Raw genomic sequence first — 14374 nt, 5'->3', positions numbered from 1 at the left:
TCAACCACTGAGCCACCCAGGTGCTCTGAGATAGTCTTAAGCAGACTCCACACTGATCAAGGAGCCTGATGTGAGGCTCCATCTCACAACCCTAAGATCAGGGCCTGAGCCAGACACTCAGGCTGCCAACACCTTTCTAAAGGTAAGGTTGGACACTTAATGCTTCTTTGTTCATTTTTTGATCCCCTTTCCTTTTCTCCACCCCTTTCAGCCTAACTTAAACCTCAACTCAAATTAATTTTCAAAAGCTAGACTCAAGTAAGCCATATCTATTGCTTTCAAAATGACTCCAGAATATTTTCTAAGCTAAAGCCACTGGAGTGCACATAGGCCATGAATTTAATAAGTGAAAGTGTCATAGTGACAAGGGTGACAAATTTGGCAGAGACAGAATAATGAGCACAACCTAGGGATTAGGAGGAACACAAGCGCTTGTTTGCTAATAGCTTTAGACAAACAATCAGCAGATACATTTCAAAGGGAAAGTCTGAACCAAATGGATGGATCAACCCTATTTAGATCCTGACGCAAGCCATTGAGACAATTGGGGAAATTTGAACACTGACTGAATAGTTAATGATATTAATGTTAAAACAAATTTTTAGTGCAATAATGGTTTTGTGGTTTTGTTTTTCTAAAGAGTTGTCATTCCTTAGTGTTACATGCTGAAATATTTACAGGAAAAATTATATGGTGTCTGGAATTTAAAATAATCTGAGTCGGGGGAGGGGAAGGAAAGAGGCACACAGAAGAACAAATTGAACTAAGTAACCATTGAAGCCCAGGTGATGAGTACAAGAGGGATCATTAGACAATTCTATCTACTTTTGGTTATGTTTAAATTTTTCTAAAAAAGAAGCTTAGGGGCACCTGAGTGTCTCTGTCCGTGGAGCATCTGATTGTTGATTTTCAGTCTTGATCTCAGGGTTGTGAGTTCAAAGCCTATGTTGGGCATGGAGCCTACTTAAAAAATAAATAATTAAAATGTAAAAAATTAAAAATAAGCTTAAAAATAGAAGTCTGGAACATCTGTAGTATAACTATAGTTTTTGTCTCACCAGCATCCCTTTCTCCTTTCAAAAAATAACCGCTGCCCCCACTATGCAGGAAACTGGCCCCCCTCCATTTGGTTCTGTTAGGACCAGCAGCCACCATCCACAGGTGTCACACCAGTGACCCCATCCATGAGACTTAATCGGGCCTTACCAGAGCACTTGGGATTTTATGTGTGGCCCTGAAGAGAGAGAAGCTCTGACTTTTCTCTGGGATTTCTCACTAAGACGATTGAAACCTGGAGTTTCTGGTGACCTTTCTCAAGATTTCTCCATCTCACAGTAGGAGAAAATGAACCCATCCCAACACTCAGAACCAAGAGAGTGGGGATGAGGCAGGGTGGGAGAGAGACTGGGGGAGAGAAAGAGAGGAGAACAAAAAGACAGGATGACAAGTTTTCGATCTCTGGATCCAGTGTCCCCTTCCAACCGAAGTTACCTGCTAAGCAGGGAGCTACTACAAAGGCTTTCAATGCCAGAGGCTGACCTTAGTCTAGATCTCTTACTGGAACTCCACACTCAAATAACTTTGCGGATGTGATTGACTAAAGGAATTGAAGATGGGAAGATTCCCCCAGAGAGCCAGGAGGGCCCAATATAATCATAAGAGTCCCTATTAGAGGAAGGTGAAAAGGTCAGAGCAAGGAATGTGAGGCAGAAGCAGAGGTGGGACTGGAGAGCTTTGAAGATGGCAGATGGCGGAGTGGTGGGGAGCATGACTTGAGGAATGCAGGTGGCCTCTGAAAGCTGAAAAGGCAATGAAACAGATTCCCCTAGACCTTTCAGAGGGAGCACAGCCCTGCCAACACCTTGATTTTTAGGACTTCTGACCTCCCAGATTGTGAGATAATAAATCTGTGTTGTTTTAGGTGACTAAATTTGTAGTCATTGGTTACAGCAGGTATAGGAAATGGGTAAACCCATTGTCTACTCAACATCTGTCCCTGGGCGTCTCACAGACATCTCATACTCGATGTATCCAGAGTGAACTCCCCATCTTCACCCCAAACTTGCCACATGCACAGTCCTCCCTCTTTCAACCTATGGCAACTTTATCCTTCCATTACTTCAGGCAAACACTTCAGAGCTATCCTAGACTCCTCTCACATGCCATATCACCTCCTTCAAAAACTAAGGTAATTTCACCTTTGAAATGTAGCCAGATCAGGACTCTTTCTCAGCACACACATACTATGCTGCCACCAGCCCATTCCGAGCTACCACCTTGTCTCCCCAGAAGTGTAGCAATAACCTCTACGCAGGTCCTCTTTCACCCTTGTGCCGTTCTGGTCTACTGTCAACATAGCAGCCGGCTGAATCCTTTTAAAATCTTAAGTCAGGTCACTTCTCCACTCAGAACCTTGTATGGCTTTCCTTTCCACTCAAAGTAAAAGCCCATCAGCCGTCTCCTGTCATTCTCCTCCACTCACCTTGCAACCACCATAGTGGCCTGGAAGCAGCTCTGGCCCTGAGGCCTTCAAACCACCCTTGTCTGGAACGCTGGTCTTCCAATTATCTGCTAACTCCCTGCTCTAAGCCTTTGTCCATGCATCACTGTGGCCATAAATCTTACCCTGACCAACTCTACTGTAGCCACGTGCCCCCATGCATACATCCATTGGCACTCCTAAGTTTCCTTTTCCTGCCCTTCTTTTTCCTTTTTCTGTAATACTTATCCATTTTCTAACATATTATATAATGTACATATGCATTATGTTTATTCCATATTTTCTGTCTTTCCCTGCTAGAACCTAAGCTTCATGAGGGCCGAAAATTTGGTCTTGACTTGGACTGATATATTCCAAGTACCTAGAATAATGCCTGGCATATAGTAGTTGCTCACTAAATACGAGTAGACCGAAAGAATGAATATGTGAAAGCTAATCTTAGCTCCGGTCCAGACCCTTGCAACCAGAAAACTCCTCATACGCATCTATTGACCTGAGTTGTCATTCTTGCTAGAAGACCCTGATGGTGATTGATGGTTTACACCACCCTCCTTTGGAGAAAAGGTGAGCACCTCTACTTGTGATCACTGTTCATGCATCTGGATAAATATACGCATCGATATATTTCCCATTATATTTCCCACATTATAAGGGCTTTCATTTTGCTGGGGATGCATTTGTTATTTTTAGGGCTTGTTACGGTTTGTGACTTTGCCATTTAGGTTCTGCCAAACCCTGTGCTTCTGAGAACTGCCATCTGCGGCATTTACCAGGCACCTTGTCCCAGCATTGTGCCTCTACACGATCCAAAACACAGCCACAGACCTCGTCATCAGCTCTGATGGGCTTCCTCGTGTCCCACACCACTTACCTTTTTCCTTCAACTCTCTTATGGAGGGTTTCCCCCTCTAATGAGTTCCCATAAATGTGTATCAGAGTTAAAAATACAAAATCCAAGCCAAAGATTTATCTGATGTAACAGAGAGCACCATCCAATCCCAGGAAAAAAAGAATATATAAAACCACTAATAATTATAACTGTTTATTTAATTTTCACTCTTGACCATTATTTTGATCTATATAATGTTACAACATAGAATAAAACTAAAATTAACCAAGCAAATTAATTTTCTAAGGCATTAAAAAAAACATTTTTCGGGGGCATTTCAACACCCCAAGTCTGAGTTATCTCAGCTTCTTGGGATAAAATTTTATAGACAGAAGTTTAGTTCAAGGTTGGGAAAAAGCACTTGCTTTTTGATACATGTTGCAGAAGAAGAGCATATGATGCTGACTCTGATAGAAACTTCCTGACTTTCCTGAAAAGTTTCAAGACAAAGAACACAGGTTTTCATCTTTTGCTTGAGTCTATAGCGAGTTGGCTGCAATGTAACTGGTCTACATACTTTTGAACTATGCTGCCTATGTGTCATTGGGACACTTTACTGATAATTCTCTTATATATTTCTTCTCTACTTGTTGCCTTTGTTTCAATTGTGGTAAAATGTACATGATACAAAACTTACTGTCTCAATCATTTTTATACATGCAACTCCATAACATTCAGCGCACGCATCGCTGTTTCCCAAACTTCTGAGTTTCTCAAACAGAAACTATACTTGTCAAATAATTCACTTTCCCCATTCCTCCTAGCTCCTGGCCAACTCTACCTAAACTCCATTCTGCCTTTACAAATGTGCCTATTCTAGGTATCTCACGTAAGTGGAATCATATGGTATTTGTCTTTTTGCATCTGGCTTCTTTTTTTTTTTAACAAAGATATTATATATTTATTTGAGAGAGAGAACATGCACAAGCAGGGGAGAGGGGCAGAGGAAGAGGGAAAAGCAAGCTTCCGGCTAAGCAGAAAGCCTGATGTGGGGCTCAATCCCAGTACCCTGAGATCATGACCTGAGCCGAAGTCAGATACTTAACCACCTAAGCCACTCAGGTGCCCCATGTGTCTGGGTTATTTTACTTTTATATGTTCTCAACATTCATCCATGCTATAGCATGTATCAGAATTGTATTCCAAATGAATAATATTCCATTGCATGCATACACCATATTTTGTTTATATAGCTCTCCATTACCTTCTAGAAAAAAATGGGGTTGATTTTTTTGGGGGGGGTAGTCAATCTGTTGTTTTTTTTTTTTTAAGATTTTATTTATTTATTCGTGAGACAGAGAGAGAGAGAGAGGCAGAGACAGGCAGAGGGAGAAGCAGGCTCCATGCAGGGAGCCCAACGTGGGACTGGATCCCGGGCCTCCAGGATCATGCCCTGGGCTGAAGGCGGCGCTAAAGCGCTGAGCCACCTGGGCTGCCCTAGTCAATCTGTTTTTAATGCTTTGGACATATTCCTTCATTTTTCTTTTTTTAAAAATTTATTTATTTATTCATGAGAGACACACAGAGAGAGGCAGAGACACAGGCAGAGGGACAAGCTGCTCCCCTGCAGGGAGCCTGATACAGAACTCGATTCCAAGACCCTGGGATCACAACCTGAGCCCAAGGCAGATGCTCAACCACTGAGCCACCCAGGTGCCCCATTAATTTTGCTTTTATCTTTCATAACCAGATACTGTGACATGAGGATGGAATATGCAAATTTTAACTCTTGAAAACTAAGAGTCCCATTGGAGAGACAGTCAAGTAAACAGATTACTACAGAGGCACTGCGACAGACTACGACAGACTATGACAGACTACGAGACCACAATGGAAAGAATAAGTAACTCTGGCAAGAGGAGCTAATTAGGTTTTCAGTGAGGCAGCCGCATCTGACCAGGGTTTGGAGGGTGACTGGAAACTCTCCATCAGAGAAAGTAGAGACAAGAGGCCCTCAAAGCACAGAGAATCACACATGTTGAGACATGGGGAGAAAAAAAGAGGGCATTTTTGGAGAGCAGGACATAATTAAGAGACCAAAATCAGATAATAGGCTCCCGAACCTCCTTGACAGTCTTAATGGAGGTTAATATCCAAAGAGCCCTGAATTTCCTCAGACTTCATGACCCAGTGGTTCAGGGTGAGATCTCCTGAGTGGTAATAACCCAGCACTTTCTGCCTCACTGTCCCACTCCTGATGCAGGGCTCCTGGGCCCCACCAAAGCTGTCCCATGAATCTGGGAGTCTCCATTCCCACACTCCCACTCCTCTCAGATATCCTACCTTCAAGGTCACTTGATGAGGCATCTCACAGTGCAGCTGTGGGAACACTGAGGCTGTGCCAGAGGCCCTCGGATGTTGCATTCCTTGTACACCTGACTATGTCGGGCGACATGGAGAACTGATCAGCCCAAGGCTCTGTGCATCTCTCCTGCACTCTGGGCCCACCTTGGCACCTGTAAGTTCAGCCCATTTTAGCCTTACAGTTCCTTTCTCCAAAAGGCTAAGACCTAAACCTGGGGGCCTGATGGGTGCCCTGCACAAAATTTCTTCCTGAAAGTTCTCCAATAACCTCTTCCATTCAGTTTTTCCCTCAACGAATATTAATTCACTATCTAATATGCCAATAAAAGACAGAGTTAAAAAGAAGATGGCACGTCCCTCTTCTCATGAAGTTTATTTTATTTTCTAGCCTGTGTATGTGTGGAGGGGAATGCAAACAAGACACAGCAAGGTCATTTTAGCAGGTGATAAATTGAATTATGAAGGGAGGGAAAATAATACAGGAGCATGGAGGAGCGTGCCTGATGTGTGCAGAGTGACTGGCCAGGGAAGGTGGAGTTTGGAGTGGGCCTCCAGTGCTCAGCTGTGATGTAACCAGGCCCTCCTGCAAGACACTCTGAGAACAGAAACCCTATGTTCTTACAGCTTACAACCACCCGACCAAATTCACATCACATGGCCTTGTTTCATGTGCATAATTTTCTCTTTTGATCAGAACCTCCAGAAAAACCATGAGAAGACTGACAGCAACTCAACATTTTATTTGTATGAATAGTCTATAAATGTCACTTTCTTAGAATTACAGGATTAAACTCAGAACAGAGTTATGAAACTCCTTTTAAATAGTAACTAGTAGGGATGCCTAGGTGGCTCAGTGGTTAAGCATCTGCCTTCAGCTCGGGGCATGATCCTGGGGTCCTGGGATTGAGTCTCACATCAGGCTCCCCCTAGGGAGCCTGAGTCTCCCTCTGCCTATGTCTCTGTGTCTCTCATGAATAAATAAATAAAATCTAAAAAAAATAGTAACTAGTATTTTTTAAAGACATGTTACATACTAATAATATTTCAGGTTTAAGTTAAATTTTTTTCAACATTCATTTTTATCTCCATATATACTGAAAGCAATAATATGTCAATAATAGAAGGAAAAACTTTTGGCTAGTCATTTTTTAAGGACAACTCCTTGCTTCCTACCTGGTCTATGTCTGATGTGAGGTCACCCAGTCTTTTTGGATGAGGCCCCACAGTGGAGTAATCAGCTCGAGGAAGTAGGGAGTATAGCCTCTGTAGGTATCCTGGATACCTAAGAACCCTCTGCTAGTGATGGAAGGTCTGAGGGTCTTCACGTCTGCCAAGCTCCAGGAGTTTGTAAGCACTATGTGCATGTGTTGATTGAACAGTACTGGAATGGGCCTCTCCATTACTGACAAGCCCCAGCTTCCCCAAGGGAAACCATTCTCAGAGGACCAGAATCTCTTGAGAGGGCAGAATGGCTCACCAGCAGCAAGTGCATCATGCCAAGGTCAGAAGGAAGTCAGTCTTGCTGTTTCTCCTCTAATCTTTGCCTATGTTTGAGATAAGCTGGGCCCATGCCAGGCTGGCCACCCACTAAGCCAAATTGGGTCCAAGACTGATTAACCCAGTCTGGCGGCCAGGCTCAGGAGTCTGGCCAGATCATCACTTAAAGTTCCCTAGGGTACCAACTGGTCCTAAGCCTGGAACTCCTGTCAACTCTTGACATCACCCTCCTCGCACGTCTCACCCCCAGTCTCTCTCTCCTCTCTCTCTCTCTCTCACACACACACATTGCATTTTACATTTCAACTATTTTCCCATGGTCCCTATTCTCCCTCTCATTCATGTACCCACACTGCCCCCCTTGCCTGAAACAATCTCTTCTCTCTCACCTGGTGAATGCCCACTTAATCCTTCCTAACTCAGCTCAGATATCCATCACCTCCTCTGGGTGACCTCTCTTGACAATTCCAGTCCGGGTCAGGTCTCCCTCCCATGATAGCCCATATTACACTATGTGGAAAGGCAATGGAAATGAAATTAGTCAGAGATCTGTTTATGTCACAGAAATAAGATCCTAAATATAGGGGCTCGTGATGTCTTATTCACTTTTTCCTGTAGCACCTTCCATGTAGGAGATTCTCTGTCAGGGTTGACCAAATGAAGAAATAAGTAAATGACAGAAACTAAGTAAGACAGCTCAAGATGGCTGGCCAAAACTGAATCAGATTTCTGGTCATTTTTAACTGGTTACTAGTCACATGGTTCATAGATGAATTAGCCCAATTTAAGATATAGAATCAAACACTTGTTCCAGTGCCTAATGAATCAATCAATTGATTAGATCACTCGGAACTGCAGGACTCTTTATAAAGATAGAAAATCTGCAGGATGCTTGGGTATCTTAGTTGGTCGAGTGTCTGTTCATTTTGGCTCAGGTCATGATCTCAGGGTTGTGAGATTGAGCCCCATGTCAGTTCTGCATGAAGCCTGCTTAGGATTCTCTCTTTCCTTCTGTGCTCCCCTGTGGCTCACTCTCTCATTCTCTTCCCCGCATCCCCTAAAAAAAGAAAAGAAAAGAAAAAGAAAAGAAGTCCTGCAATATACTTTTCCCCAGAATCTCTCTCCATGAGTACAGTCATTTAATTATGGGATTGGGTTTAATTTTTTTTTAACTTAGGGAGTTGTATTTTAATAAACAATACAATGCAATATATACTAAAAAGATTTTTTTAATATCAAGTTATTTATTTTCTTAAAACAATTCCCATATACAAGAACTCTACATCTTAATAATGTTTTCATAATAATCCTCATAATTCGTGCTCATTTACTATTGGAAAATAACTGGCAACATTTGCTAGATGGCAAAGAGAGGGAAGAGAAGGGGTTGTCTTACATGCTCATGAATGAATCATATTCAATTCCTTCCTCCATTGTCTCTTCCTACTTGAGACCCAGTATGAGTGGAGGGTGGAGATGAAGGGAGCGATGTCAGGATAGAGTTACCACTGATATACATAGTATCACAAACTAATAAATAACTCATAAGTCTTCCCCTTCTCCCTCTCCTTTCCTTCTCCTGCCATTTCACCCACAGGGTCAGTGACAATTTTGAAACAGGCTGGTCTCACATTAGATCCAGGGAACTTTGGCTATGAATTCATAATGGCCCTCGAGATGTGATTGGAGATGACCCACTTGATCAGACGCAAATAAAAAGCAGATGTCTGCAATGAGAATGTTTCAGCCAAGATCCAAATCTACCCCAAAGCAGCAGAGGACAAGGACACTTGCTCAACTGGAACAGTCACCTACATATTACAGTGGGGGAAAACCTCGATCCCATTCCAGGAAGTCTTCACAGACCTTTAAAGATTAGGTCATTCCTCATGTGGCCCCAGTAAGCCTCCACTCACTCCATATGCAGGAGAAGCCTAAGATGGGCTGGGAGGGGCTGAAAGCTACTCTAACCTGTTTCTACTGCCAACAGTTCCCTGCAACCTTTTCTTTCGCTGGGCTTTGTAATATACCTCCCTTCCTCAGAACGGAGGGAGGGAGAAGCCTAAGTCATACCCACGCATTCCAGCTGCTCAATCATCAGAGAGGAGTTTCTGCACTACCAAGCTATCTGACCACCACTCTCGATCCACAGTTTGCAGCAAGGGCCTGAAGTTTTCTTCAAAAGTCTAAAAATCCAAACACACCTGTCTACTCAAATGCCAGTTCATAAACAAATAGCATTAACTGATTTTGTAAGAGGACCTCTACCTATTCCCATCATTAAAAAATCTGCCATCGTTAAAAAATCTATTCTGCCACTCCAGAATTCACTTATATATCCTCTTTTCCTTCCTCTGCCCAGAATTTTACTAAGAAAAATTATAAAGATGATAAGAATAAAGAAAATAGTGAGCTTCCTCATCTCTCTACCATATGACCTAACAAGTTAAAATGAACATGGAAACATTTAATTTGGTCTTTATAATAGATCTGACACTCATGAGTTTTTTTATTATTTAAATTCAATTAACATACAGTGTATTATTAGTTCCAGGGATAGAATTTAGTGACTCATCAGTTGCATATAACACCCAATGCTCATTATGCATGTGCTCTCCTTCATGCATGTGCTCTCCATCATCTCCAGCAACACTCAGTTTGTTTCCTAGAGTTCACATCTCTCTCTTTTTTTTTTATAGATCTTATTTATTTATTCATTCATGAGAGACACAGAGAGAGATGCAGACACATGGGCAGAAGGAGAAGCAGGCTCCCTGTGGGGAGCCTGATGCAACTTCGGGATCACAACCTGAGCCAAAGGCAGATGCTAAAAAAAAAAAAAAAAAAAAAAAAAAGGCAGATGCTCAACCACTGAGCTATCTAGGTGCCCAAGTTCACATCTCTTATAGTTTGTCTCCCTCTCTGATTTCATCTTGTTTTGTTTTTTTCCCTCCCTTCCCCTATGCTCCTCTGTTTTGTTGCTTAAATTCCACATATGAGTGAGATCATATGATAATTGCCTTCCTCTAGTTGATTTATTTCACTTAGCATAATATCCTCTAGTTCCACCCATGTTTTTGCAAATGGCAAGATTTTGGTTTTTTTGCACTACTAGGTATTACTCCAAAGATAGTAATGTAGTGATCCAAAGGGGAACCTGCATCCCAATGTTTATAGCAAACTGTCCATAATACCCAAGCTGTGGAAGGAGTCCAGACATCCACCAACAGATGAATGGATTATGACTTATTTTTTAAAAACCTAGCACTAGGGACGCCTGGGTTGCTCAGCGGTTGAGCATCTGCCTTCGGCTCAGGGCGTGATCTTGGGATCCGGGATCAAGTCCCACATCAGGCTCCTTGTGGTTAGCCTGCTTCTCCCTCTCCCTGTGTCTCTGCCTCTCTCTATGTCTCTCATGAATAAAAAAATAAAATATAAAAAAAAACTAGCACTATTACTACATATGAACTTAGAAATGTAAGATTTCTAATCCAGATAGAAGATTATTTATATGGTAAAGGGAAGAAGCTAGGTAAAAGTGATTTTAACATTTTAGAGAAAAAGGGTAGATAAATTCTTACTCTCCATAAATAGAGGAAAACCATTATTATTTTTTTTATTTTTAAAGATTTTATTTATTTATTTATTTATTTGAGACAGAGAGAGCAAGTACCAGCAGGGGGAGGGCAGAAGGAACAGCAGATTCCCCAGTGAGCAGGTAACCCAATGTGGGGCTCAATCCCATGACCCCAAGATCATGACTTGAGCTGAAGTCAGAGGCTTAATAGAGCCACCCAAGTGACCCCAGATCATTTTTTTAAAAAAAGCTTTACTATGTTATCACTTCACACCTAAAAATAACATTAACTCCTTACTATCAAATATCCAGTATTTTGTGTACAGTTTGTTTGAATAAGAGTCCAAATAAAGTCCATACATTTTGATCGTACAGCGTCTCTCTTAATTCTTTCCACTGGTACATTCCTGATCTGGGGGATAAATGAAGACATGGGACATGAGGTATAAAGAAGCACCCTAGTCAGTGCAGTGGATGGACCCAAGGGAGATTCTGAGGAAATAATAAGGAAAATGAAAGAAGCACTGGGGAAGGGTGTTCTGGCAGCAACGTGCTGATGGTGCTCAAGGATAGAAGATAGTTCTAGCTTATTCCATGGACCATGGACCTAAATTTGACTGGCTCAAGAACATGGCTTGATTTACATTTCCACTCAACAGGTGTCACCTTCATGTTTTTTTTCGGAATCCAGGCAAAAGAGACTACATGTCTGTGTTTCTAAGGTCACGCCAGACTAGGCCATGTGGCAGTGTCAGTTCACTGGGCATCAAGACCCCGTGCAGTGACAGCAGTGAGCTCCCTCACCATCAGGCCACATCTGTGTCGCTTCCCACACTGCCTCTGACTCTTCCATACCCTTCTCCTTCCTCTTTCCCCAAGCCCCAACCAAAGTGCTTGTTCCCACAGGTGTGAGAGTATAATTAAGCGGATGTCAGCAGTCAGCAGTCGGAAACTTGGAATTGGAAGCCTTGGATTTGAGTTCTGCTGGCATTCACTGGCTGTAGGACCCAAGGCAATACGCTCCCTCTCACTTCCCTCATCCTAGAAAAGGAATAAATAAGAGTCTATCTGGATGCAAGTAGTTATGAGGATCAAAAATGTTAACAGTGAGCTTCTCTACAATACCACAGGGATGGTGATGCTGATGAAGATAGTAATTTACATGCATATGAATGTGAATGACCATTAAATGGCCTTTATCTTGCAGGTAAAGTTTATTCTTTAAAAGGAAGAGTTGTTCAAACCAAATGAATCTCTTATCAGTGAACTCTGTGGAGAGTGTTCAGCCAGTTCCTCTGACCCCCACCCCCCCCTTTGTGAGGTGGGGCTGGTCAGGCCCTTTGTTTCTGGCCTCATTTTTATTTCAAAGACAAATGTGGTTTCTAGGAGGAAGGAAGACAGGCAAGTAGCACATCTTCCCGTGTCTTTGGTTATCATTTCCATTAACTCTTGGCACTCAGGAGCATTGGAGATGCCTAGAACCAAAGTCCATATTTAATGTCTTGGGATAAATAAATTTAAGGATTAAAGTCCAGAACGACCAAGGGCTAAACTGTACCCTCATGTCATAAAATTCTGTGTTGAAAAATTCGAATCAGGGCAGCCCCAGTGGTGCAGCGGTTTAGCGCCGCCTGCAGCCCAGGGCATGATCTGGAGACCCTGGATGGAGTCCCACATCGGGCTCCCTACGTGGAGCCTGCTTCTCCCTCTGCCTATGTCTCTGCCTCTCTCTCTCTCTCTCTCTCTCTCTCTGCATCTCTATGAATAAATAAATAAAATCTTTAAAAAAATTCTAATCAAAGCTGGAGAATCTGGTAATTAGCTACAGAGAACAGAAACCTGCCTGAGGTTCAGGGACTATGTTGCTTCATTAATTTCTTAAACATCTTGAGTTTTCACTGTCCCTTCTATTACTCGCTCCAGCAACGCACTACGAATTGATCAATTATGAAAAGTAAAAAAGCTTTGGTTTCTTCTTTATTTCTTTCCTTCCTTCCTTCTTTCCCTCCTTTCTTCCTTTTGCTCTTCTTTTTCTAAAAATTGTGAAATAATAGCTTTAAAACATTAGTTTAAATACAAAATGAAAATAAACAAATGTCAACGTGTCCTGAATTCTTCATTGCTTGTGATTGTACTGCATGACAAGAACCCATCCCCAGGTGGTAATTAGATTTTATCTACGAATGGAAGTGGGGGGATGGAAATAGGTGGTAGTGTCAAAATTTCACCAGAACAACAAGGCAATTCACGTGATTAGTTAGACAAAAATTATTCAAACGGTTGGCCAGGTTTACTATCTGATTAAGTAAATTCTGACACTCAGTGAGGTGGCTGTCCATTTTCTTGGCCTCTCTGTGGCCAGAAATTCAGGCATGCCAACTGGAGCAAGAAGGAAAGCAGAAAATAAACGGATAAAGGACACGTAGAACGTCTCTGTTGGTGATCATCATGGTAGAGGACAGAACACACAAGAATGCCCCCCCCCACCGCCCAGTCCTTTGTCTCCATCCCCCCCCCATCGCCGCCCCAAGTTTTCACAGATGGTTATGTGAGTTGCTCCAGAACTAATACAAGGATGGGGGCTGGAGGCAGAGAAACGCGGCAGCAGTGCTGGTGATAAAGCGGTAAGGCTTTTGGCTCCAGCAAACACCTTCCAATCGGCACAGCAACAATAGAAACTTGCTTCAGGCAGGGTCTGTCCCACATTTTAACTGGCCCCTGAGCAAATATCCCCAACTTCACAGATGTTCGCAGTAATCTGACCTGAATGTAAATACATGCTCTTTTGAATCACCTCCCTCCCCCATTAAATGAAGTTAGGGACGCACACCCAGCCAGAAGCAAGCAGGAAGCCTCCCACACCAGAGAGGGGAGATAAGCATCACAGAAGCGAATGGCTTTTACTGAAGGGCATTTCAAAGCAGATACAGACATATATGGCATATTTGTAAATTCTCTGTCTATAAACAGGTACCTTCACACATCAAAACTGGATTGTTCACCCGCAACAGAAGGTGGTAAGAACAAAGCGAAAGCTACTAAATAGCAGAAAATACTTCCAACGGATACAACAGACAAAGAGGATCATGACCCTTAATACACCGAGAGCTGAGAAAGCCCAGCAACAGAAAAACCGGCAGACGATGTGTGCAGGAAGACCACAGAGAGAAAACTAAAAATAACTAGTCATTAAATGAATTTCACTGCACAAAGTGATATATATGTTTTTTAGCTCCATAACGGTAAGATTAAACACAAGAGCCTTATGATTCTGAATAAAGGTGGTCTTTTTTCAGGCTGCAACAAAAGAAATGTGGAATGTTTACGGACAGGGAAGTACTCACACGAAACATGATACAGGTACACTGTAGCAGCTTCTGCCAGCTTTAAGATGAATCCATTAGAATCACGTATGAACATGCAAAAATGTTCAAGAAATTTTTGAGTAGAAAATGTAGTTTGCAAATGCATATGCTATTATGCATAGCATAATCTCAAATTGGTGAAAGGGAAAAAAAATTATTCCTACATAGTTGTGTGTATTCCCAAGAGAAGTAGCCTGAAAGAACACAAGCTGAATGTGAGAGAATCTAGGCTTTTATTTTAT

At 42.3% G+C, this 14374-nt stretch overlaps 1 long non-coding RNA gene across 1 annotated transcript in view; it reads left to right on the top strand.

The window, feature by feature from the left end:
- LOC144312682 (uncharacterized) overlaps window positions 1-14047 on the top strand; it is a 114892-nt gene extending 100845 nt beyond the window's left edge. The window contains exon 3 of the long non-coding RNA XR_013378230.1: window positions 13738-14047. This is a non-coding gene — a long non-coding RNA (uncharacterized LOC144312682). The remainder of the gene's footprint in view (window positions 1-13737) is intronic.
- Window positions 14048-14374: the final 327 nt, after the last annotated feature.

Source organism: Canis aureus, chromosome 1 (genome assembly GCF_053574225.1).
Source record: "Canis aureus isolate CA01 chromosome 1, VMU_Caureus_v.1.0, whole genome shotgun sequence".
NCBI lineage: Eukaryota > Metazoa > Chordata > Mammalia > Carnivora > Canidae > Canis > Canis aureus.
This window is presented reverse-complemented; position numbering and strand designations above follow the sequence as displayed.